General features: G+C 41.0%; 1 protein-coding gene across 2 annotated transcripts in view; it reads right to left on the reverse strand.

Annotated features, from left to right (window-relative positions):
- cadpsa (Ca2+-dependent activator protein for secretion a) overlaps window positions 1-26,829 on the reverse strand; it is a 318,715-nt gene that overhangs the window by 134,837 nt on the left and 157,049 nt on the right. The window lies entirely within an intron of this gene.

Raw genomic sequence — 26,829 nt, forward strand, 5'->3', positions numbered from 1 at the left:
TAACTCTCTTTACATGTGCTTAAACACCATATTGGCTGTTATTATACTTACTACAACAAGAGAAAGTAATAATAATCATTTTCCCAGTGAATGCCTTTTCTGCATTTGTCAGAAACACAAAAAGGGCATCATTCTGATGCCTCTTCACAGCATTGGCAGTGGCCCCCAGCTCTCTAGTGTGGCCCCATTTAACTGTCACACTAAATACCTGAGAATGAGCAAAGAGTGAGGACTCACAATAATCTATTTTACTCATCAAAGTAGAGGGCTTAATTAATGATTCTTTGAAATCAAAGTGGTATATTGAAAGAAGAACAAATTTTAGATAAAAATGTCGTTATAATTGACAGTATGGACATAATGTCACTGACTTCTTTGTGTAGTCTCATGTAGAAGATGAGTTTTTCCACCAGTGTCATTTTGGATGCAGAAAAACAGATGAAACCACACGCTCACTGGCTGATGACTGGTGATTGACAAGTCGTTAACCACTGAGCATGCAGTTTCATGTCATGATTAATGCACCATTTTGAAACTTTAATTTTTCAAACCTATCCATGTTCATACTGTCAATGGTTATAACACAACTTTGCAAAATAAAATTTGATCAATTTTGTCATTAATTTAAAAGAAAAATTGGAATGCTACACTAAACATGAGGCTGTTGCTGTGTAATGAATCTGATATATCCTCCTGTTCCCATTGAACTTTTTTGTGATATCCCTTCTCTTTGTAGCTAAAAGAGGCCAACCAAACACATGAGACATCAATGGAGAGCCCAGAATGTCCTCTATTTAGTACATCAGGACTTCAAATGAGTCAAATTACTTATAGACCAAAAACAAATGTCCATTACAGAGGGCATAAATGAATAGGCTGGTTCTCAGGAGGCTAACACAAACGCCACAGTAGAGTATGCCCAACAAAGAAATACCTGCTAAGAAAATTAAAAAAAAACACATTTTACTAAAGTAAAATCCATTAGTTAAAAAAAAGAATGCACATCCCTTATTTAAAGAAATTTGAGTTATTTCAAAGCAATTTTATAGCTTCTTTATATCAAAAGAATATTGAGCTTTGTATATACTGAAGGAAGGGAAAAATGTCCTTCCAATGACTTCGCATATTTTTAATGAAATTTCATATACACACAACTGTATTTAAGGCATAATAAAAATCATTAGCACACAGAATACTTAGAGTCATTATTGACAGACACATAACTCTAATGTAGCTTCCAAATAACATGTTTGTAGACACAAAGGATACTTCATGTACTGTTACAGGGAAGCAATCCTAAGAGATGAAGTTGTTATCCTCAATATAATAACTGGGACAAGTATTGTTTAGCCCAACATCTCAAATAAACAGCACATGTTTTGCTTGCTAAAAATGGGCTACAACCAGTGCAATCAGTTCTTTCCCACACATAATAGCATAATATTCTCAAAGATGTAATTAAATTTGATGTGTTTAAATAAATCCACTAAAATGGATATGAATAGAAGTTATAGTGAGCTACCCAACAATCGAGAGATTTGTCAGGCAACATCCTCTTTACTGCCAATTGAAAGCACCTCAGCTGTCAGTCAACAAACAAAACAAAGAGTGGGATGCTGGGAGCTGATTGTGTTCCCTCAACAAGTCCCCACCCCCACAACCTCCCCCAAATATCTAAAAAGGTGACATTGAGGTGCCCCTTTGGTCCATAGCTGGTGGCCTGTCAGGTCTGTTTGATGTGAGTGAGCAAGAGTGGAGGCGGGAGGGCTGGACAGTAACATGCAATGACATTAGTCACTCCCATCCGTCTGGGCTGGAGAAAGACGGCCCTGACAATGACTGATGGCTGCTATTCATTTTTAGATTCAAAGGAGAGAAACTGGGAGGCAGTGGATCCAGTGCTGGTGCTAGCCATGGTGGTCAAAATCATTTGGCACTATTTAGCACATGGCTTGCTTTTGTTGTGGACTGACCGTGAAATGTGTTTAGGTCCTCTGGTATACTGCACTGACTTCCATACCCAACCTCATCACTACAGTACATGGCTAATTATGAACATGTCATCTAATGTTGTCACAGCTTCCACTAGCCACTGTGTATCTCAATAAATTCAATTAAAATCATCATCAGTGAGTTATGATTAAACCCCCACATGTTTGCTGCACATACTCGCTTTTGTTTCCTGTTTGATTCGTTCATAAATGGAAGTACTCCACGACTCTTGTCTGCACTCAGTAGGAGATGCTCTGTATCTCATTTTACATGTGTATAGTGACAATAAAAGGCACTCTATTCTATTCTATTCTATTCTAGTCTAGTCTAGTCTAGTCTATTCTAGTAACATTCCATGTTACTAGAAGACATGGAATGACATTTCTGTTAAAACCATTAATAAAATAAAATAAACTCTGATTTAATAGAATCGGACACTTATTTTTATATCTTTATATATTTAAAATAAGTACCTTGATCAATGTGCCACTGGCAGATGGCATCCCAAAATATAAGATGGAAATTGTACAGTTAGACATGGTAATAAACTCAGTTAAAGGTACAACTTTGTCAAAATCCCTATGTGTTAGTTTAAAGCAGATTTATAACTTTCAAACTTTCTGTATAGCATGTTGTGTTATGATCTGTTGCCATGTGTTTGTTTTCAGTAATCATTTGACTTATTTGTTATAGGCACTTGTTTCCTGTTTTCCTTTTCGTTTTTACTAATGCAGGCCCCAGTTCAGCAAAACAACACAAAAGTCACAATGTTCATCATCATTAGTGAGTCTGTTATTCTGTTACTGTTGCATAATGGATTTATTTTTAAGACAAATGTGACTTTTACTGGTGATGGGGGATGAGTGATACCACCCTAACCTTTTTGACTCCATGAGTTGTTTTTTTCTGAGATTTCTTTCTGAAATACAAACTTGCATTGATAGTGCCATCGATAAATGTTCTCTATTCTTACCTGCTGTCTCATTCTGAACACTCCCATCTATTTGTTTCACATTTGTCACTATGCTGTTTCCCTGTTGTAGTTTTGGCCAAAACCATGGCCAAACATGAGAGACACCAGGTTATCCAAATAAATGAATTCTTTGTTCTACTCTAGACTCACAGAGGGTTTTTAAAACTTTTATTGCCATGAGAACAAGGAACCTCCTGAACTGCTCAGATCTTCAGGAAAATCCTATCAGCAATGACATGTACTGTCATTGCTGCTCTTTTGCCCAGCTGGGAGGCTATGAAGAGAGTTTTTGCCGTTGTTCTTTCATTTTGTTCAATGTGTCCCTTTACACCACAGTCTCAAGTGAGTCAAGTCTCCTGCCAAACACTGAGCTGGATTTTTTGTCCATCAGGATGCACCCTCAACACACATCAGCACTAAAGAGAGCACTGGCCACCACACTCTGATAAAATGTATACAGCATTTCATCACACACACCAAAGGACCTCAGCTTCTGCAGGAAGAAAGGGCAGCTCTGCTTGTAGAGACCATTAGTGTTTAGGGACCAGGGTCCAAGTAGAAAACCCCGGATATTTATAAGAATGCACCATCTCAGTGCCCTTCCCATTCATGGTGTTTTCTATCTATCTATCTATCTATCTATCTATATATATGTACACATGTGTGTATATATATATGTCCTCTACAACATATATTAATCTATCATTATGATTAATCTGATTAAAATCTTTTATTTTAATATCTTTATTAACCCATCTGAAGCACAGAATGACTCAAACCCCTGTTTCGAGCAGTTTGTCCAAGTAGAGTTAACTTCACACATGCGCAAATTAGGGATGGGTACCGGCCATTATGCCATGATGGCACCGGTTCTGACATAAACAGTAGTAACCAGACCGAAAAGCAGCGCACATTTCGGTGCTTTATTTCGGTGCTTTTTTTTCCTGAGATGTCATACACTTTGGATTCTAGCCAATCATTTTACCTTTCCAAGGATAGTAGGCGGGCCCAGGTACGTACGTTCTGTTAGAGCAGAGCTACAGATTAAAAATGCCCAAGGCGGTCAAAAGTCTGGCTCTACTTCACAGCAAAAGATGCAAACTCAGCAGACTGCAACAAGTGCTTTAAGGTGATACTGTGATACTGTGCAAAGGAGGTAACTCCTCGAATCTGATGAAACACCTGGCGACGCATAGCATTTTTTTAAAAGTCGAGAAATGCACCGTATTTGATAGCTTGCTGCAAGACCTCACACCGTGCACATCTACTGCGGGTGTGGTGCCTGTTATCGGACCCGGAGTTAGCAACATCCCCTAAGAACCCGAAGAGGAGAGTCCTGGCCCCTAGCCCTGCCAGTGTAGCAGAAATGATGACGGATGATGATGGCAGCAGCAGCCGTTCTTCTCTGCGTGAGTAGCTTAATGTTGTTCGTGTGTAATTTACGTTGAGTAGGCTAACCACGTTATTAAATTAATGCATGTAAGGTGAACTAGCAAACACCGTCGTAGTTACATGCGGCTGTCTTCTTGTTTGATGGCAGATACTCTCTTCACCCTGGCCAAAAAGGCTAAAATGACCAAAGAAAAAGTGGAAAACAGCTAAACATGAGAGGTTTTTGGACAAAGTTTGTGTTTTTTCCATTGTTTAAGCACTGCTTCCAATCAAGAGTGATACCATATATGCCCTATAGCTGCAGAGAAGGCTAACATTGTTATCTTTTTACAAAAAAAACAGCTAAACATGAGGGGTTTTTGGACAAAGTTTGTGTTCTCCATTCTTTAAGCACCGGTTCGAGCACCGTTTAAGCACCGGCACCGTTTCAAAACTACCGGTTTGGCACCAGTATCGGATAAAAGCTAAACGATACCCATCCCTAGCGCAAATGGGCAGTTGATCTGGGAGAGACAGGCAGCAGAACCAATCAACTCAATATGGAAGATGACAGCACAACACATTGACCCTCTTGATGCCTGAAAGATGAACAGGAAAATGGCTCAGTACATGAGTGGGGCACAGAAAGGAATTGGCAAGAACATCAGAGGTGCAAAACACCAGCTACTGGTAGACCGAGCAGTCGCCCGAGACTGCAAGACTAGGCTGACCAACCTGTGCACTGCCTGCATTGATTACAAGAAGCCCTATGACTTGATGCCCCACACCTGGATCCTGAAATGCCTAGACCTGTACAAGATCAACAGGACCCTAAGAGCCTTCATCAGGAACTCAATGGGGATGTGGCGTACAACACTAGAGGCCAACTTCAAGCCAATAGCACAAGTCAGCATCAAGTGCAGGATCTACCAAGGAGATGCTCTGTCCCCAATGCTGTTCTGCATAGGCCTGAACCCCCTCAGTAAGATCATTAACAAGACTGGCTACGGATACTGACTACGGAATGGAGCACTTGTCAGCCACCTCCTCTACATGGATGGCATCAAGCTGTATGCCAAGAGTGAACAAGACATCGAATCACTGATCCACACCACCAGGATATACAGCAATGACATCGGAATGTCGTTCGGACTGGAGAAGTGTAGTCGGATGATGATGAAGAGAGGGAAGTAGTCAGAATTGAGGGGATCGAACTAAAAGAAGGCAACATTGCAGACATAGAGGACAGCTACAAATACCTGGGGCCACTAGGACAGCTGCAACGACCAAGTACCTGCAAAGGGTCAGGCGTCCTGTCAGCTGAAGGGTAGTAACAAGATCCGGGCTATCAACACCTACGCCCTGCCTGTGATCAGGTACCCTGCTGGGATAATAAGTTGGCCAAAGGAGGAGACAGAAGCCACTGACATCAAGACTAGTAAACTCCTGACCATGCATGGAGGGTTTCACCCCAAATCCAGCACCCTGAGGCTGTATGCTAAGCAAAAGGAAGGAGGCCGGGGACTAGGGCACGTCAGCACCACAGTCCAGGATGAGACAACGAACATCCACGAATACATCTGACCTCGTGCTCATTGAATACCTCAGGCAGCAGAAACCCAAGAAAAAGGAGGAAGAGGAGGAACCATCATGGAAGGACAGGCCCCTGCATGGTATGTACCACCGGCAGATAGAGGAAGTGGCTAATACCCAGAAGTCCTACCAGTGGCTGGACAAAGCTGAACTGAAAGGCAGCACAGATGCACTAATCATGGCAACACAAGAAAAAGTTGTCAGTACAAGATCCATAGAGGCTGGGGTCTATCACATGAGGCAAGACCCCAGGTGCAGGCTGTGTAAAGATGCTCCTGAGACAATCCAGCACATAACAGCAGGGTGCAAGATGCTAGCAGGCAACGCATACATGGCACGCCATAATAAGGCGTAATTAAGACAGCATATATAATTTAGACAGCATACAGGGTGGAGGTAGACAACTTGTCCCACTCGTGCTCAGAAAACAACTTGAAGCTGAATGTTCTTAAAACAAAAGAACTCATAATGGACTTCAGGAGGTCCACTCCTCTCTCAGTATAAATGAGAACAGGTGAAATCTGTCTCTACCGTTTGTAGTTATAAAAATCTGCTGTTAATTTTTGATTATATCAACTGTGTAATGTTTTTTTAAAGCGACTTCACATAAATATTATTTAACAGGTCTTAATAGTTCAGCCAAGAGAGATCAAAAACAATAAACTTAGAATATGCCCTATAACGGTCGTAGCTGGCAGGCATGTTTCTACTACTGTACATTTTGTACACAGTATATTTTAAAAATCTTTGAATAATATCAAAACTTTAGCAATAAATCAGGAAATAAATAATGGCTACGGGGAATTAATGATCACTTAAATATTTTACAATATCCTAGATTAACCTCAAAAACTCTGGGCACGGTTAATCTGTAATGAATGTACTCAGATAGCAAAGTGACCAGTAAGAGCTTGTAGGTTGTTGTCCATCTTCCTGTTTGTTTACCTCAGCTGTCAATGCTGGGTGAGAAGCATCTATCTTTATTTAGTTTTGAAGAGGAAATAAAACTTTTTGAAAGAGTCTGATACAAGTTGATGAGCCAGTAAAGCTCACTACTCACAGATGACAGTGACACTGAGGTGAGTTGTTAAAAATATTCTTAACTTTTCTGTCAGTAAGCACTGTTGTTTTTGCCACTCTTAGCCTTAGTTAATTGCTGTTAGTAACTGCTAATTAGGGTGTGGGCACTAAAAGTGCGAAGGCCCTATTGCATCTGTTCCACTTCTTATTAGGGCCCAAGCACTAACAGCGCAAAAGCTGTATTGTAATTGTTCCGTTCATATTATCAGGCAAATGAATTGGAATTTGGGATCCTTAACATGCTCAAAAACCCATAGATTTTGCATATGTCTCAGGTCCAGTGAAAAGTTATGTATTTTATTGGATTCAGACAAGGGCGTTTCTAAACTGCTCTACAGTGCCACTTATATCAGAATCAGAATCAGAATACTTTATTAATCCCGAAGGAAATTAGGATTACGGCAGGCAGCACGCTAATGGCGCATGCGCACTTACAAAGGAACCTTCTGACCAAACTTACACAAACAACACATTGGGAAGACATGTCAGAGAGGTAGGCTGACAGGAAAAAAACAACGAAAATACATAACATGAGGTGAGAGGAGGAGAAAAAAAAACTCCACTCAGACAGAGCTCCTAATGGGAGAACAGTTTGATAACAGAAAAAAAACACCTCAGCACAAAAAGCACATGACTATCAATACACCATAGAAACACAAAGTAAGCAACAGGGGCGGGTAAAGGGTAAGAGAGAGCCGGTGTAGACAGCGCATCCGGTCCTGCAGCATGTCTGCGCTGGTCCAGTCGACCGCCATCTTCCCCGGGAGGGGACAAGCATCGAAGGCGTTTGGAAAGGGAGGGGGGATGAGTGTGTATTAGTGTAATGTATGTGTGTGTGTGTGTCCAGAGTTCAGCTGAGACAGTGTCCTTCGCCCTGCTAGGCTAAGTAAACAGTCTTCCAGCCAACCCAGGTGGACTTGCATAGGATAGGAAGAACAGTCTAAGCCAGTGGTTCTTAACCTTGTTGGAGACACCGAACCCCACCAGTTTCATATGCGCATTCACCGAACCCCTCTTTAGTGAAATTTTTTTTTTTTTCAAATTCAAGACATAGATATGTTTTTTTACTGGTGCACAAAATGATCCGTGCATGAACATCACCTTGTTCAAAGAACAAAACCAACACAATGCATGAACTTACAAGAAATTACATACCTGCAAATCAGTGTGACTTCTGCTGTTGCCTTTGAGAGACCAGTTCAGATATGCGTGGCTTCACATTGGCAAGTGCCAGTCTCATGTCATTTTCACAGAAAAGTCTGTTCCTTTTCTTCGTTTTTATGTCCAGCATCGTCGAAAAGGATTGCTCGCAAAGATATGTTGTAACAAATGGTATAAAAAAATCCAGGGCTTTCTTAGCTGAAATGCGCTGAAAATGCGGTGCCTCAGAGCACTATTTCGCACATAGTTCACACATTCCACCACAGTTTTTAATACTTCTGCCATTGTTGGAGGAAAGTTTTTTGTTGCCAATGCATGCCTGTGCAAAATACAATGAGTCACAATGATGTGTGGTGCATCGGCTTTTACTAGCGCACCAAAGCCAGAGTTTCTTCCTAGCATGACTGGAGCTCCGTCCGTACAAACTGCAGAAACCATGTCCCATGAAAGATTGTTGTCTCTGAAGAAGTCATCCACAAGCTTCTTCACATCGGCTGCCTTAGTTGTTGTTGTAAGAGGCTTACAAAATAAAAAATCTTCTTTTATCATGTCATCTTTCACATAGTCCACAAAAACAGTAAGCTGGCTTAGATTAGCAACGTCTGTGCTCTCATCGAGCTGAAGGCTGAATTTTGCCGGGCTTGAAATCAGATCAGCGACTACTTGAGCCAAGATGTCTTTACTCATGTCTTCTATTCTGTCGCTGACGGTGTCATTTGAAAGAGGAATTTGGGATAATTTACCTTCGGCCGCTGTTCCGAGAATCAGATTTGCCATCTTTAACGCAGCTGGTTTCACGAGTGTTTCACCAATGGTGTGTGGCTTGCCCTGCTTTGCGATCAGGTAAGCAACTTCGTACGATGCTGTGAGGATCGGTTTGTTAACGGCTACAAATCCAAGAGCAGGCAGAGTGGGGCTTTCACCGAATCTGGCTCTCTTCACCTTGAACTCAGCAAGTGTTGTGTTCTTGTATTCCCCGTCTCCATGCAGCTTCAAGAAGTGTTCCTTTAGTTTTGCCGGTGCGAGACTACAGTTGCTCAACTTGGCGTTGCAAATCATGCAGATAGGACGCTCACTCCCATCACGTTCCGTGATACATGTGAATCCATACTGTACATATTCGTCCGACCACTTTCTTCTTTTGCCCGACATAGTTAGTATGGATTAAAATGTTAAAATAAATCACACGAAGTACTACCACTACATTCACCTGTTGACTACTGCGCGCGCTACATTCCCCGCAGCCCTGATTGGCCAAGCAGTGTAGCATGACAGTCTGCAGCCAGTGATGGCCAGAAGGGGGCGTGTCATCACACATTTACACAATAATTCGGGTGTGTCTGGACCTCTGTGACCTCTGCGGTGGAGGCTCTGCCGAACCCCTGAGACCGGCTCACCGAACCCCTAGGGTTCGATCGAACCCAGGTTAAGAACCACTGGTCTAAGCACCGTCTGTTATCAGGATGTTTTTGTTCAGCTCCAGCCTTGAGACCATAGCTGGCGCCGAAGTGGTAGCCACATGAAGTGATGGTGGTTTTTACTTTAGTGCGAACAACTCATGTGTATTTCAAAGCTGCTCTAACAGTCCGACACTGGTCTCTCAATCTCCCGTTGGAGAGCCGTGAGCTTCTCCATGATGTTATCAAACTCACACTCCGTGATGTTGTCCTTCTTGTGCTCAAAGAGCAGATTCTGAGAACTCACGACCGCAGTGAGCTTCTCCAAGATGTAATCAATTTTCGTTCTGAGGTCTTATTCTGAGTGCTTCTCCAAGATGTAATCCAATTTTCGCTCAGAGGTCTTATTCTGAGTGTTCACGGCAGCCGTAAGCTTCTCCAAGATCTTATCCGTGCTGCGCTCAATGAGCCCATTTTGAGAACTCACCACTCGTCCCATCGATTCAATCCCAGCGGGCAGCCTTGTGGGGTTTTGAACAGTCGATTCCGCTTTCTTTAATCTTCGATAAGCCAGGGCCAAGCCAGCTCCGATCAGCAAGAACCCTGTTATCATGGTTCCGAATAGGTAGATATCTTCAACACTCAGGCTCACCCGAGCCCAGACTTCTCGTTGAGAAAAGGGTGTCAATTGCATTCAGGGACCAGTTGATCAAATCCATAATTCCTCTTTAGGTTTTAGAGAACAGACTGTGAGAGAGTGTTCCAGGGAAAAGTGATACAAAAATACACGAGACTAGACAAGGACACAAGAGGCTAAGCAGGGACGATAAGGGGGAGAGGAGAGGAGAAAAAGTGCGACAGCCTTCGCCAGCGGTTGACCTCTAATCAACCGCTACGGACACATAGTTTGAACTACATGTATGAAATTTGGTACACATATGTAACATGACAAGTCCAACAAAAAAGTCCATTGGCCCTATGATCCCAACCCAAGAGGAAGTCCTGCATTTTCAATTAAAGATTAAATTTTGGTGCTGATTTTACCAGTTTTTAATGCACTTTACTTTTGTGAAGTCCTCCTAGGGATTTTATCAGATCAACTTCATATTTGGTCAGTCTGTATTAAATTGTGGAGCTTTTTAGTTTTCTTCAAAGGGCTTGTCAGTAGGCTCACAGCGAATTTCATTCATTCACCATGAAATTTTATTTTGCTGTTATTCATACATACATTGTCCAATCTGGATCAAATTTCTCACATATGATCAGGATAAGGCTCCGCCATTTAACACATTTCAACTAGAATTTTTGACAGTCGTCACAGCACCACCTAGTGGGAACAGGAAATGTATGTATGAGGTACAGTGTCAAGATGGTTGACTCGAGCAACCTCAAATTTGTCCATGAAGTTCAAAAACTCATGAAACTTGGCGCGCCCCTCCAGGGTAATGAACACTTTCATATGTTATGGCCATTGTAACTGAATAATGCTAAATAGCTCCACAGCGCTCTCTACAACATTTCAAAAAAGCAGTCCCTACTTATGTATTAAATTTGACAGTCCAATGTATGACACCAAGATATACAAAACTTGGAGCCATGCCCTAAACCTCACCCTAAACAGATTGATATGCCATTTTTCAACAATGGTAAGAGCGCCACCTAACGGGAGCAGGAAATACACAGTAGGTTATAATCATTCTAGATGAAGTTTTAATTGGTGGTTCCATGCATGATATAAATTAGTGTGCATTTGGTTACATGGTATTCTCCATCGCCACCCGGTCCACCAGCGTGCGAGGGCTGAAAGTGCAGGCATGAATTTAAATTTCCCTCCACAGCAGATGAACATCTATGACTTCTCTTCTTCTCTACCATTTGCGCACCTCGTATATGGCATTTAAGTTATTTATTCACCAGGATATAGCTATGTATATTACTTCGTTAGAGTTATCCGATACTATGTCTTGCACTATCCTACTGTATATTACTGTACACTACTATTCTTATTGTATATATTGTATATCTTATTTATCTGTTCCTCTGTCTCTCCTGCTGCTTTGAGCATGTACATGACAAAAGAATTTCCCTCGGGATAAATAAAGTTGTTCTTATTCTTATTCTTATTTATGGTAAATACCAGGGGTGGGGAACTCCAGGCCTTAAGGGCCGGTGTCCTGCAGGTTTTAGATATCACCCTGGGTCAACACACCTAGGTTAGTTCAGTACCAAGCCTCTGGAGAACTTCAAAACATTTTGAGGAGGTCATTTAGCCATTTAAATCAGCTGTGTTTGATCAAGGACACACCTAAAACCTGCAGGACACCGGCCCTCGAGGCCTGGAGTTGTCCACCTCTGGGATATACTGTCTCTAGCCACATATGCTATACTGCCAAAAGCATTTGCTGTCTGCCTTCATATCCATATGAACATGGGTGACATCCCATTCGTAATCCAAACTATTTAATATGATGTCAGCCCACCCACTGAAGGCGTGGCTTGCTCTAATTCCAGAAGTGTTTTATCAGGTTGCGGTCAGGACGCTGTGCAGATCAGTCAAGTTCTTCCACATCAGATTCGCTCATGTCTTTATTGAACTTGCTTTGTGCACTGGTTTTTCACAAATGTTTGCAGAAGCAGTCTGCATGCCTAGGTGCTTTATTTTATACACGTGGCCATGGAAGAGAATGGCACACCTGAATTCAATGATTTGGATGGTCAGTGAATACTTTTGGCAAAATAGTGTGCATAAAACGTGATTAGCCCAAAAAGAGTTCCTGTATTTAAAATGTATTTTACATACATTTTAGTTTAATACTAAAATTTTAAATACAGTAGGGAAACATGGCTTCCACAAACCAGTGCCCACTCTTATGTATTTTTAAAAGATTAAGTATAAGTTCATGAGAATGCATCAGCTTGATGAAAATGATGTCTGAAGGTTACTGAGATTCAAACTTCTCTGAGATTTTCAGTAGATGCACTTATATTGTGTTTTGAAATTAAATGTACTATAAATACATACATACATACGCTATGAAGCCAGACAGAAAAATACCTGTGCTAATGTTTTGTGTCAACTTAAAGGTTGAGATTATCATGTGGCAGGGTGTGGTTTTGGCTCAGTTCAAAGTGAGGGGTGGTGGTGAGGGTTCAGGGACAGTGCCAGGGGGGTTTGCCAGTGCGGATGGTAATGATCATCTGCAATGATCAGTCATGCCTCTTCTATTTTAGTGGCAGGCTGGGAAGTGGAGCAGAGCTAAAGAGCAAGAGCACAAAGCAAGTTGGGCGGACAAGACAGAGAGTGGCTGTGGTAGCTTTGAATAAGCAATGTAAATAGAAGTCCCAAGTAATCACAACTAAGATCACTGTGTGTGTGTGTGTGTGTGTGTGTGTCACACCGTAACAAAGACCTGTTAGAAATAAGTAGTCAGGAAGAGCCATATCCATCTCAGTTTTATGATAAACAGAATGATCATGATGTTGTGTAACTTTTGGAGTTTCTTTAGAAAAAGTTTAAAGTATACTAAATTAGTCACTCAAGCTTGTTTTTGTATAGCAACTTTCATGCAGATTAATGGAATTTAAAATGGTTCACAGATGACTAAGACATAAAAAGAAGTAAAACTAATTTTCATCATCGTTTTATCTGTTTTCCAGTTTTGTTTACATTTGTTTTGTTTTTATTTCCCCAAGATATAGCTCTTTGTAGAAAATATTTAAAGGCACAAAATTTCAGCTTCATTTTTAACTTTATCTTCATCTTTGTGCACGCCTATCAGGCTGAAGAACTGTACAATATTATTCAACATATTGTTATTCTAAATATTTATCAAGAGCTAAAAACATTGCTGGATATTTTTTATAACAATTCCTTTATTAATACCATAATACCACATTATGAAAATAATGTAATCACATAAAAACACTATTGGCAATTTGTATATAAATTATCAAATGCAAAACCAATTATTGTGGTCCCCACAGTAAATGCATGTATTTGAGCTCAATTTCGATATTTATGTATTTCATTTAATCTATACCCAGCCAACATTTATATGTGGGGCCCATTTGGTTTGGAAATGGGCTGAAAAATGGACCCCATATAGGATTGTCCGCGGGTTCCGTAATGGCCCCATGTTAAATGCCCAAATAGGTGTTATGTTAGGAAAATATGGTAACTAAATGGGCCCCAACTGGGCAAAGTACACAGAAACCCACCCGGGCCCCAATTTTTCAAGTTTTTTGTGGGTACCATGTGGGTACCACATAGGCTAAAAAGTGGGTTTTAAGTGGGATTGTCCGTGGGTTCCATAATGCCCTCATTTTATAAGCCCATCTTGGTGTTACATTGGTAAAATCTGGGAACTAAATGGGCCCCAACTGGGCAAAGTACACAGAAACCCACCCGGGCCCCATCTTTCAAGTTCTTAGTGGGTACAACATGAGGACAACATGAGCTAAAAAGTTGGAATGGCATTATCAGTGGGTTCTGTAGTTGCATTTTACTTCTAGTTTGAATTGGCTAATTTCTGGCACTGGGTGGGCCCCATGTAGTAAAACAGTCACAAAATCAATGGCCAATACGGGTTCTGTGACACAAAGACACCAAAAATATTAAAGCTGACCGCAAACAAAAACTAGTTTGTAAATATAACCATTACAAAAATCACAAGGGTACACAAAACAACATTTTTCACATTTATTTTGTCCAAAGTGCGTAAACTTTTAAAAAACTAGAAATGTCAAACTACTTCAAAATTGCTTAGATATTTGGAACTGTAGCAACATGGGGAAAAAGTCAGATGGAAAACTCAAAAGCTTATCTTGAATCAGCAGGGTTTCTTTTTTGTTCTTTTACAGAGCCGTAAGTCTATTTTGTACCCTTGCAGCCCTCATGGTGCGTTCACACCGAACGCGATAGAGGCGAGCGAAAACGCCCCAAACGCCTCTAATGTGACGCGTGCACATTCGCACCTCAACGCGTGTCCAGGGAAAATCCACCGCGCCTCAAAATTGCATCTTTCCACGCGCGTGGACCGGAAATGTGGGAAGAAGTTGTGCCAGATGTGTTGTGCTGCAGATGTCCTCTGAATAAACACATTATCTTGTTAGCGGAAAGGTATTTGTACATCAGTGGGAAAATAGCGGGACAGTAGGCGGGCTTGCTAACTTTTGCACGGTTTCATCGGGTCAGTCTGGAAATTAAAAAGCAGAATGAATGAACTTACCAGGTTGCCCAATCTCCTCACTAATGTGCCTCCAAGCTAGGTCCGTTTTATTCCTGTCTCGGTAGAAGTAGTAACTAGCATCATTTAGCTCTGGATGATTAGCCACGGCACTGATGAGCTTTTCCTCCATACTGAATGACGAATGAAGGGCTTTGGCTGGATCTGCCCCTTTGACCTAGTTACAGCCACGTCACCGGCCTCCTGATTGGTTGTCGGGGCGCGATTTGACACCGGAGTTCATATTTTCCAACTCGAGCGTGTGCACAAAATGCAACACACAATCTGACACGCGTGGTTTTCTTCGCGAGTCACACGCGCCCCACGCGGTACACTGACGCGCGTTTCACGGGTTTTGGCGTTTTCGCGACGCAAATCTGCTTCCGCATTTTCGCCGGATGCGCAATCGCGTGTCATCGCGCTCTTTCCATTGACTTTACATGTGAACCTGATGCTCTGGCCGCCTCTATCGCGTTCGGTGTGTACGCACCGTCAGTCCTCCTCTGTCTTTAGCTCCAGTGAACCACTTGGACAGAGCCTTCTCTGCTTCTTGCAAGTTGACTTTTGATGTTCAATAATTCTTCAGTGCCTCTGCAAATGAAGAAGAAAAATGGGAAAGCCAAAGTAAAGTTAACCTTAGTGTGGCACTATGTTAAAGACAGAGACATGAAAATAGTAGCCCCCCATTTTATTTTATGCTCAGAGACACTTTCGTTTAGTAGGCCACTGTAATGTCAGTTTTACTGTTGTATAAGTTCCACCAGCAGAGGGCGCTCAGTCTCGTACGCATCAGTAGCTGACGCTACACTAGAAGAAGTAGTGTCAGTGGTGAAGAGGCAGCGTACGGCCCGCGCGCCGAAGAGAACTGATTGTCTTATTTTTCTGTTTTTACAGGTAAGCTGGGTGGTTGATAATATGAAACAGAGGTTATAAAAGTGACAGACAGCAGTGGCGATTAATGATAAATGTCTTGTTTGTGGCGAATGTTAAGCTAGAGAGTAAATTTCCAAGTGGGTCCAGTTGTTAGCCTGTGCTCGTCCAGTTGTTAGACTGTACCAAAACTCTGTGAGCTCGGTGCAGGTATTTTTGGGCTAAAGCCACAAGATATATATTTTGCACAATAAGAGAAAATGTGAATTGCTTTATGTTTAGTTCATGAAGAGTGAATGCTGTAAAAATATGTTAAGAAAAACATTTATTTGAAAGAAATCTAGTTTAATAAATACAGTTAAGAAGACAGGTCCATAAATAGATTAGAACAGTAGTAAAAACCAGATAAAACTGTAATAAGAGTTCACTATGTTATTCATGTGTATAGTAAAATGTATTTTTGTGATTTAAGCAGTTTATCAAAGTGGTGTATATGAATATGAAACTGTATAAGTTACTTGTATAAAGTAATGTCAGCTACACTAGAAGAAGTAGTGTCAGTGGTGAAGAGGCAGCATACGGCCCGCGCGCCGAAGAGAACTGATTGTCTTATTTTTCTGTTTTTACAGTTTTCTGTAAAAATAAATATGTTGCACGGGAGATGAGTTGGCCCATCATTTCAGCGGTGTAACATTAGCTTACTTCATTTGGTGATGATTTGCAAAGAACAATGTTTATTTCACTTTATTGCCTCAAAAAATATATAAAAATTGCATGATAACAAATCTCAGTTACACTTTCAAACACTTTATTAAAAAAGTTTAGTTTTCTAAAGTTCAAATGTCTCAAGTGAAACTACCTTACCATACACAACATTAAAAGACGCAAATCTCTGAACTTTTTTTCCCATGTCGGCCAAGCATGTTGTACTCCACAGCCAGCTCAGGTGATATGAGGAATTTCATCATCCTTCTTGTGGCATCGTCTACACTTGTTCCCCCTGTATCTGCTACCATGGCAACCTGAGGGGAACATACAAAAACTACAGATTAGATACTGGCATCTGGTTAGGATGCCTCCCTGGTGAGGTGTTTTGGGCACGTCCCACCAGGAAGAGACCCAGAGGAACACCCAGGACATGCTAGAGGGACTATGTTTCTCAGCTGGCCTGGGAATGCCTTGGGATTCCCCCGGAGGAGCTGGGCCAAGTGCCTGGAGAGAGTGAAGTCTGGGCCTCTCTACTTAGTACCGGATTGGGTCGCAGGGGGCAGCCTAAGCTTAAGATAATGGACCAGGAATGGAGGATACCTGGACGCTTTACATATTGCTTAATGTTTACTGTGTGGTGATAACAAAAAATATGGTAGTAAACACAAGCTAAACTATAAAAATTAATTGCAGTTCCTTAACCCTTCATCCCCCATAATGTTACGCAGGATAACCGGAATTATATATTGTTTTAGCTGTAAAAGTGTCATAAAATCAGCTGTGAGTGTGTGTGCTTTTGTCCCTTTTTTCAGCATTACTACTACTTTACACATCTGGTAGGTTTTTTTTTCCTCTACTGTATACTATATGAGTGTAATCAGGGATTAATAACAGAAAAAAAAAGAAATTGAAATTTTGCCATTTTAGGCAATCAAAATGTACATGAATAAAAGATTTAAATTAGTCAATTCGAATTAATAACTCTAAAACACTGAACGAAATCAAGTATTTGACCCTGTGGTTTATTTTTGGACATCTGGGTGGCTGTAGCTCAGGTGGTAGAGCAGGTCCGCCACTAATCAGAAGGTTGGTGGTTCGAGCCCAGGCTGCCTCCTGGCTGCATGCCAAATATCCTTGGGCAAGATACTAACCCCATGTTTGCCTACTGGTGGTGGTCAGAGGGCCCGGTGGCGCCAGTGTCCAGCAGCCTCGCCTCTGTCAGTGTGCCCCAGGGCAGCTGTGGCTACAATGTAGCTTGCCATCACCAGTGTGTGAATGGGTGAATGACTGAATGTAGTGTAAAGCGCTTTGGGGTCCTTAGGGACTGAGTAAATGCAGGCCATTTACCGTCTCTTTTCTCCTAAAAGTCCAGGCGTGTTGGGCCCCTGGTAGAGCTCAGGTTTGACGAGACAGGTTTGGAAAAAAGCTGGCGACTTTTTGGGGGCTAAAGGGTTCAAATAAACAGGAATTGGCCAAAATTTGTATAAACTATCATAGCAGAACAAAAGTAAAAAAAATCTTTATCTGTTATCAGAATCAAACATTTGATTAGAATACAAATTTTAACTTTCTGGAAGATTTCTCGTTACATCTGTCATAAAAGTAACAACATCTCAGAAAAGAAACATGATAGCAACAGAAAAATATGATAGCAGTGTGATGTGATGGTCCCTGGATGGATTTTTACACATATTATAAGCCCTGTGACACAAAAACCACTGAACTCTGATACGCACAGACTGTTTTCCTTCGTGGTGATGAAGGAAAATGCTGGTCTGGTATGTAAAAGGGAATTTATTCTTCCAGGACCTGAAGCGCCGTAAAGCACCCCTCCTACAGCTAAACCTATCTGTTCTCTGATTGTCTTGATGCATGCTCAATCATCCAGGTAAGTAAATCTCCAAAAGTTGATTGTGTTCATCTGGACGTAGCGTTTTCAGCATTTTCTCCCACTGAAAACGCTGTGGGAGATGAACACAATCAACTTTTGGAGATGTTCTCTGATTGGATTGTTAAATTTGTGATTGACATGAAATTGACCAATCAGCTGAAAGGAAGAACAATAGTGTCAAAATTTGGATGTGTAAGTTTAAATCCACACACAGCCAGGAAACCTGAGCGCAGAGTTGTTTGTAGCACCACTTCAGCCAGAGTGGAGATTTTCCATCCATCCACACTGTAAAGTCTGTAGACCAGCAAGTGATAAATGATCAGTGTTGTTGGTATTTTCTAAAAGAGTTGTATGCAATAGGAATTGCTGTTTATAGTCCTCCTGTATATCTGCATGTTGCCTCCCAATTAAAACCTGTGATAGTGGAGATTCAAATTCACGTCATACCTATACCAACAGTTATCAAGTATCCGGATCTACCTTTACTGACGTGCTTAAAGGAAAATTGTTATTTCCATGCATTTTCCTGTTCTGCCTTCAATTTTGAGGAGTTCCTCCCACATTTCTAGTTGTGACAGTGCACCTACAACAAAAAAATCTGCTGTGATTTACATTTTGTAAAATAGTCTATTTTTGTATGCACAGTTTACAAATCTGTCCTGTATGGCATGGACTGATTGCATGCTAAAAAGTTGTTGCTTAAAAATAAAACAATTAATTTTTAATTGATAACATCAGCAGAAAGCCTTGTTATTAATTAGATGTACAATTTCTATAGAATAGGAAACAACTCAGTTCATTTTTGATCATATCAATACCAGCATATTACACAACTCCAACAACCATGATGAAAAACACTCATCTGCTTCCATCACTATCAGCTGATTAACATTGAGCTGCTGCAGTCAACACCATCAAACTCATTTAGTGTTTAATGTTATGTTATTTAATGCCTTTATTTTTAAATCTTTACCAGAGCTGTAGATGTTCACACCTGCTGTTAGAAAACCGAGCTCACAGCAGTATTTTTATTTATAACAGGAAATTTAAATTTTTATTGGTTACCGTGTTTATTACCATTTTTATCAGTAATGTACTTCCTATAAAATATAGATTTGATAAGTTACCGGTTTATTGAAATCAGCTAGTGAACACATCGATCACTTTATTGAACTACACTCCTTACACTCTTGTGAGCTCTGGTTACTAACAGCAGGTGTGAATGTTTGGAGTCCAAAACGCAGATAAAGATTAGAATAACAAGGCAATGTAAAATCAGTTTAATGCAGTTGACAGTAGCAGCTCAGATGGAAATCAGCCAATTGTGAGGAGAGCAGAGGACCAAAACTGTCAGAGTTGTGGGACAAGTGAAGAGAACACTGTTGGCATTATTGTTAGCATAAAAGATGGAAATTTAAATAAATGCTAAATTTTAAAATTGATCATTGCCTCCTGTGCCTAAATAAATATATATATACTGATACAGTAAAAAGTAAAGTACAGTAAAAAGTAAAATAAAATGAAGTAATGCACTACTTTCAAGGATGCCCCAAAGACCATCACTTTTCAAAATAATCTGTGCAAGTTATTGAATATGGCTAATAAGTAATACAAATAATATGAAAGTTACTTACATGTCAAAGATGGTGTTTGTGATCTTGAAGAATCTAAACGTGATACGGAAATGAAAGAAAGTGCATGAGAAAAAAAAATACAAACATTTTTGTTTTTTCCCAGGATAATTTAATATAAAAGATTCTCTTACTAATGCACAAAATGAACAGTGTAATTAAAAGTCTGAAAGGCACTGCATGTGTTTATATGGTAAACTGACTAATTCAAGCAGCAAACACTAGCAGTGCAAAAATGTATCTAACTAGCTGACAGACTAGACTATATCACAGGAAGATATATCAAAACGGTGACTTATGCCAGAACAAATGACTTGACAGATATAAATCCTAAATTTCCTTTAACTAAAAAATTGGTGACATAGTAATAAATGGTCCCTAGTGGTTTTCAAATTAATTTAATTTTGTAATTTAAACAATCACCTCATACGCCTCATGTTTTACACCGCTATAAGGTGAGCTTGCTACACTGCACATGTATCTTACGTGACATGGTATGACTAGCTCATGTTCAAACATTTAAGATACTGTTCAGCCATTTTGTTTACTGGGTAGTGCATAATGGCCGAGTTACCTGGGTGGGAATCCACTAAAGCCAAAAAAAAAAAAAAAAGAATTTAATTAATTACAAAAACCTTATAGGAAAACCTAAGAAAAGTTTGCAGAAGCACAGAAAAAAACTGCCGTGTACGTTATGTAAGTATGTAAATTAAAAAACTGTATAGAGAGAATGGCGCAATGAAAACAGAATAAGATAAGATGAACTTTATTGAGTAGAATATAGGCAGTAAGAGTGTTGTAATTAACTTTTAATTATGTTTGCCAAAGACAATGAGAGTAAATTAACCCAGTTCTACCTGCTAGCTAAAGATGTTATGCTTCTCCCCCTTATACTGTTTAGGACAACTATAGAAAGTTACTAAAATAACCATTGATGAAAACTTATCAAACTTTCAGTATTTACCTTTGTCATAGTTTTCGATTCTTTGGTATCCTTTTGTCCTCCACGTTCTCAAACACAAGCGAGAAAAAAGGCCGCAACTGACGAAAGACCGCGAAGAGTAGTCGCTAGGCGGTGCAATCTGCTCCTCCCTCTTTTTAAACCACGCGATGGGAGCTGCTCACATTAAAAACAACTTTATTTAAAAAGTCATTTTACACCTGGTACAAACATTTTAAAAGTCAAACAATGCACAAATTTAAAAGAACGATTTTATTTTTAAGAGTTTTTTAAGTATAGGAATGGTTAATATGTTTAAAAAATTCATATATAATATTTGTCAAATAATTTTCACCCAAATCAACATCATAATAAAAATGTAATTAATAAAATATATAATAATGATAAGAAGAATAATAACAACAGAAACAGTTTACCTAAAAGCTCTTCTAACATTAGACTGCTTTTGAAAAGGTTCAATAGTGTCAATACTCCATAAAGACAAGGGAGTTTCACAGTTGAAGTGTGACTGCTTGAAAGACCCCATTCCCTCTCCTTTCCAGTAGTTCAAAGAAAATATAAATTATTTCTGGTTATATAATTTGAGGGCACAAGTTTGAAGAGTAACATTTTAACAGATCAGTAATATACTTCAGGAGCTTTACTGGATCTGATTAACCAAAACTTCCAACTTCCATGTAGCTAACTGTCTTTTCTCTAATACAGTAGAGTGTGTCTGATCTACTAAAAATCCTCAACTGTATGTTTGCTCAAGTAAATAGGCTTAATTGTTTGAACAACCAGTAATCCTTAATTTGCAAATGCCAAATCTGGATTTTGTCTGTGTAATTCACTTTTATCTTAGGTTTTTTATTTGTATTTTTTGCTTTTCTTTTTTTCTACTCTTGTATCCGTTTTAATCACTTATTATTGCTGCTGTGACAAGTGAATTTACCTAAGACGAATCATGAAGTCCTTATTTATCTTATCTGAGCCTCACCATGCAGCCTCACCATGCAGAGCGCTGAAAGTTCAAATTAAGTACTTAAAATGAAATCTAAAATTAAAAAGTAACCAGTTTCAAACCAGTTGTTTGGAATAGTGTGCGGAGTGTTTTGAGTAACATTGAATTTTCAAAAACACCAAAGTTCCTATGGTCTAACTTGAAAGCTGGGTTGTAGTGTCTGATAACACATAACATCTTGAGGTCTCAATGTGGACTTTGAGTACATTCCCTAGCCAAGGCTAAATATTGAGAGGGTCAAAAATGAAGGATAAAGAACATCTGACTGTACCCAAGGATAGCAAAAGTGATAGACTGAGGTTGTGCCAAATATGTTAAAGTTAGGGTGATTTGTTAGAGAATGGTACGCCATGGGTGCCATCTGCAGGTTATAAAAGAGAGTTATGTTCATACTTTCTTTTGAGTTTCTTTTGACAATTTGACTTTCAGAACTCCCTGGATTGTGTGCAATCTGTGATGGGCTTGTTTGGAATAAATCCTCCTTTATTCAAATAACACTTTCTCAGGCTCTTCACAGAAGAAGAAACCTCACATAAGCATGCGCTACCATTTTGAATCAATGCACACATTTACCATCACTGACCCAACTAGGACCTACATTGGATGCCCACCCATATGGATTTAATGTTAGAAACCCAAGTGGGTCCCATATATACTAAACAATCTTGAGCCCACATAAAATATATGCCCATATTAACTTAACATAACCCATATGGGGCAAACATAGACATGCTTTCAGGGTCTGACTTGCATTTGCCCATGTGCGACCCATATAGTTTGACCAGGTAGGCCCCACTTGTGTCATCAGTACTAAAAATATATATTGGTTACCTCACTTTGCCCCATATGGGGCACACAACAACAGCTTTTCTTTAAATGACCATGTTTGCCCATGTCTAACCAAGGTGGAAAACCCAAGTGGGTCCTACGTGTGTTTCCCATTTTGAACCAAGTGAAGTTTTTCCCATGTTTGACCTAGCAAGGACCTACTATATTTTCCACTTGGTTTTGCCCATATGGCTTTAATGTGAGAAACCCAAGTGGGTCCCATATATACTAAACAATCTTGAGCCCACATAAAATATATGCCCGTATTAACTTAACATAACCTCGAAGTCTCGAAGGTCTGGACGACCAGCATTACCATACCCATATGGAAGAACAAAGGGGATGTAGCCGAATGCTCAAATTATCGTCCTATCCGCCTACTATGTCACACGACGAAAATATTCGAAAGAGTCATCGATGCACGTCTTCAGGAAATTGTCAACGTCACCCCCAACCAATGCGGTTTCGTAAAGGGATGTGGAACAAACGACGCCATACACGCCGCCCGACTCCTGCTGGAGAAGCACAGGGAAAAGAACAAGACAGTACATATGGCCTTCCTAGACCTGGAAAAGGCTTTCGACAGGGTACCCCATGACCTCATATGGCACTCCCTAAGATCGCATGGTGTCCCTGAGGCGTACATCAAATGGATACAGCTCCTCTACGACAACGCCACCAGTTCAGTCCGATGCGCCGCTGGACTATCACCTCCCTTCCCAGTTAGTATTGGGGTCCACCAAGGGTCAGCTCTGTCACCCCTCCTCTTCATTCTATGTATGGATACCATCACGGCCGACCTCCAGTTACCTCATCCATGGTCTCTCCTCTTTGCCGATGATGTATTCCTCGCCAGCAAAGACAGAGAAGAGACCCAAACGACGACGCAACTCTGGAAGACCCAGCTCGATGAATATAACATGCGGCTCAATACGAAAAAGACCGAATACCTGGAAGGAGGCCCCCAAACTGATGGCACCATCATAATTGACAACGAAGAGCTGAAGAAGACAAAAGAGTTCCGCTACTTGGGCTCAGTCATCAGCTACGATGGAAATATAACCTCTGATGTCCGAGCACGAATAAATGCAGCCTGGTTAAAATGGCGACAGGTCACTGGTGTCCTTTGCGACAGAAGAATGCCAGATCGACTCAAGGGAAAAATCTACAAAGCGGTGGTCCGCCCAGTAGCCCTGTATGGTTCCGCATGTTGGCCCGCATTGACCAAACACCATGGAGATGCGCATGCTCCGATGGAGCCTGGGAATTACAAGACGGGACCGTGTTACGAACAAAGACATACGGAAGCAACTAGGTGTAGCCGCAATTAAGGAAAAGATGCTCGAGTCCCGCCTGAGGTGGTATGGACAAGCGATGAGAACTCTGTAGCAAAAATGGCAATGATGATCGACCCAGAAGGATGCCGGCCCCGAGGCAGACCGAAGAAACGGTGGATGGACAAAATAAAGGAGGACATTAAGACCATCAACGCATCACCTGAGGACGCCTTGGACAGAACCAAATGGAGAAACCTTTGCCGAAGAGCGGACCCTGCACAAGCGGGAACAACGCCAGGATGAAGAAGATTAACTTAACATAACCCATATGGGGCCCACATAGACATGTTTTCAGGGTCTGACTTGCATTTGTCCATGTGCGACCCATATAGTTTGACCAGGTGGTCCCCACCTGTGTCATCAGTGCTAAAAAAATATATTGATTACCCCACTTTGCCCCACCTGGGGCACACAACAGCAGCTTATCCTTAAATGACTGTGTTTGCCCATGTCTATCCCAGGTGGAAAATCCAAGTGGGTCTTACGTGTGTTTCCCATTTTGAACCAAGTTAAGTGTTTCCCATGTTTGACCCAGCTAGGACCTACTAAAAGTGCCCACTTGGTTTTGCCCATATGGGTTTAATCTGAAAAACCCAAGTAGGCCCCATACAAAAAGCCCAGTTTGAGCCCATGCCCACATGGTACCCATCCAGCCCGAGCAAAAACCAGGTGGGGCCCATATATACATGTTGGCTGGGTAGGAATATATCATGTTCTATAAAATCATGTTAAAAAAATAAAGTTGCATCAAAGAATCTCCAGAGGGGTGATGTCTTTTGCATCTTTGTTCATTTTAAGTTTGTATTGTATCTCACTTTGTTTTTCATAATCTAATTCTCAGTTTTGGTTGTATCTTCTTTTGTTAATTTTTTCCAATTAACTATAAACTATAAATAAACACTTACTGTTTATTCCAAAAAGTTGATTCTGTTCATCTGGATGTAGCGTTTTCAGTGGGAGAAACGTTTCATCATTTCATCATTATCCAAGAGACTGCGGGTTTCCCCAACATTTTAAACAGTACCTCTGCATAATGACTGAAACTAGCACTATTGGCAAAAATGGGCTGTGAGGTCACTTTCTTCATCATTAGTATGCAAATGATCATGACCATTGATCAACAAACACTGAGCAAAGCTCATTGATCAAAGACCACTGATCAATGCCCATGAGTACCATTCACAGAGAGTTGGGGAATGTCTGCAATCACAGCATTGTAAGATGGTGACAGATGTACCCTTAGCCCCCTCCTCAATTCAGAGATGGTCTTTCCCTTTTCACGTAAATGGCCTCCTTGACTCCGCGTTCACATCAGCATTCCTCCCTGTCCAGGATGTGTACATCCTCATCATTGAAAGAGTGTCCACTGGCATGTAGGTGTAAATAGACTGCAGAGTCCTGGCCTGACGAGGTGGCTCTTGTGCTGTGTTGTGCCATCCACTTCGCCAGAGGTTGTTTGGTTTCCCTGGCAATCCACCTGGCACTTAACAGCGTAAATTATATTACTCTGCTTGTGCCAGGGACCTGATCCTTGGGGTGGACCAATTTTTGGCACAGCGTGAGACAATGTGTTTAGAGAAAATGCCCCTCAGCTGTTCCGATACTCCTGACACATAAGGGATCACAAAGGGTTTTTGCTTCGGCAGCAGTTGTCCTTCTCTCCTGGATCGCCTGGAGCATTCTTTAGGCACCTTCCCAGCTTTGGAAAAATGTTCAGCTGGGATAACCACATTTACATTTAGTGTCCTGATAACACCAAGTTTATGCTCCAGTGGATGATGAGAGTCAACCCTTAAATACTGATCTGTATGCGTAGGTTTGCAGTACACATCAGCTTTTAGATGTCCCCCATTACTGATGGAAATCTCATAGTCTAAGAAGGCTAACCTGCCACTTTTCATATCCTCCCTGGTGAATTTAATGTGTTGGTCCACCGACTTAATGTGATCCGTGAACTGAGATTTGATTTTCACCCAGGTGTCATCCACATACCTGAACCAATGGCATGGTGGTGTTCCAGGGTAGGATAGCAAAGCCCTCTTTTCCACTTCTCCCATGTACAAATTGGCCACGATGGGTGAAACAGGGGAACCCATGGCACACCCATGTTTCTGCCTGTAGTACTGACCCTTGTATGTGAAATAGGCAGAATTAAAACACAGTTCAAACACACTTGGTAGGTGCTGAGAGTTGTCCTGCTGCTGAGGTTGGGGGTCATCCTATAATCTCTTACGAACTACCTCCAACGCTTCCGTGTCTGGGATGCAAGTGAAGAGAGATGTAACGTCGTACGAGACCATGGTTTCATCTGCCTTCATAGTGACATCTCTCACCTTCTCAACAAAATCCAGGGTGTTCTGGATGTGGTGTTCAGAGCTGCCTACCAACGGGTTGAGGATCGAAGCCAGAAACTTGGAGATGTTATAGGTGACCAAGTTGATCATGCAGACAATCGGTCTTAAAGGTGCACCCTGTTTATGTATCTTTGGTAAACCATACAGACTTGGTGTAGGCTCCCCTGGGTACAGCCTGTGGTATGAAGTCCGGTCAATAGCCTTGTCTTGTTCTAACTGCTTCAGACAGTCTATCACCCTCTTCCTGAAACCACTTCCTGGGTCTCATTTCAGGGGCTCACAAATATTTTTATCACTGAGTAGTGACAAACTTTTCTCATGATATTCTTTCTGGTTCAGCAAAATCATGCACCTACCATGTCTACCAGAAGGATGATAATGTTGTTGTCATTACTAAGTGATGTGAGTGCTTTCCTCTCCTCCATGGTGATGTTGGATGCTGGGGGCTTTGCAT

Source organism: Pelmatolapia mariae, linkage group LG5 (assembly GCF_036321145.2).
Source record: "Pelmatolapia mariae isolate MD_Pm_ZW linkage group LG5, Pm_UMD_F_2, whole genome shotgun sequence".
Lineage (NCBI taxonomy): Eukaryota > Metazoa > Chordata > Actinopteri > Cichliformes > Cichlidae > Pelmatolapia > Pelmatolapia mariae.